This window comes from Macaca thibetana, chromosome 14, assembly GCF_024542745.1.
Source record: "Macaca thibetana thibetana isolate TM-01 chromosome 14, ASM2454274v1, whole genome shotgun sequence".
NCBI lineage: Eukaryota > Metazoa > Chordata > Mammalia > Primates > Cercopithecidae > Macaca > Macaca thibetana.
Window position 1 is genome coordinate 55967824 of NC_065591.1, and position 1219 is coordinate 55969042.

General features: G+C 47.4%; 1 non-coding gene across 1 annotated transcript; it reads right to left on the bottom strand.

Moving 5' to 3' along the window:
- Positions 1-236: 236 nt before the first annotated feature.
- LOC126936642 (U6 spliceosomal RNA) lies at positions 237-344 on the bottom strand. The gene has a single exon (XR_007719474.1). It is a non-coding gene; the product is annotated as a U6 spliceosomal RNA (small nuclear RNA).
- Positions 345-1219: the final 875 nt, after the last annotated feature.

Sequence of the window (1219 nt, forward strand, 5' to 3'; positions counted from 1 at the left end):
ACCTCCGCCTCCCAGGTTCAAGTGATTCTCCTGCCTCAGCCTCTGGAGTAGCTGGAATTACAGGCACTTGCCACCACGCCCAGCTAATTTTTTGTATTTTAGTAGAGATGGGGTTTCACCATGTTGGCCAGGCTGGTCTCGAACTCCTGACCTCATGATCCACCCATCTCAACCTCCCCAAGTGCTGGGATTACAGGTGTGAGCCGCTGTGCCCGGCCCCTTTATTTTTATTTTTTAAAAGTATGGAAGGCTTCATGAATTTGCATGTCATCCTTGCACAGGGGCCATGCTAATCTTCTCTATATCATTCCAATTTTTACTGTATGTGCTGCTGAGGTGAGCACATTTTTACCTTCCAAATGAGTAATTCTCCAATCAAAATTTAAGTAGATGAATCCTGTTCTCTTCTATCTCAACAGGAAAGAGAGGAGAGCAGATTGCATGATCAAAACAGGGCCCTAGGGGAGAATGGAGGAAGGGCTTACGTGCTTTCCCTGGTCCTGGCTCCTAGCAGTGGTATCAGACACACCCAGGCTGTTCAGGGGAAAAATGTATCTGCACAAGGAAGTCACTGCCTGGTCAACCTGGGTTCTCCCTGAGGTGATGCTTCCCTCCTGCTGGGAAGCATTCTTGTGACTCAACTTGCAGAGAGGAGATGACTGTCTAGCTAACACATCTATGCGCTCAGAAATTTAAACTTAGGGGCCAGAAAGAAGAGGAGCCAGGGGAAATCTCTGTAGAAGGTTGAAATGTCAATGGGCCATTGGATACAGATGCCCTTGCTAGAGCTGCCTTGTGAAGGGAGGCCTCTGGGTGTCTTTCCATGAACTCATATCTGAGAAGAGCCTGACCACTGTTTCCCAGGGGCCTGTATGTCTGTGATGTGACTTTTCTGCAGTTTCCCCTTCTCTTGAAGGAGATCAAACTCTAACACCAGTGAATGTATGGGGATGTGGAGAGCCAGAACAGAGACTGGATTTCCCTTTCAGAAGGACTTCCTTGTCCCTGGGCCAGCCTGGGCTAGGCCAGCGACCCTGAACTCTCAAGGCTAGGATGTCTGTGCCTTAGTTTCCTATTGCTGTTGCAAAAAAACACCACAAATTTGTGGTTTAAAACAACAAAAAATTATTATAGTTCTAGAGGTCCGAAAGCGGAAATGAGTTGCACTAGATTAAAGTCAAGGTGTTAGCTGGGCATAGGAGCACATCCCTATAGTCCT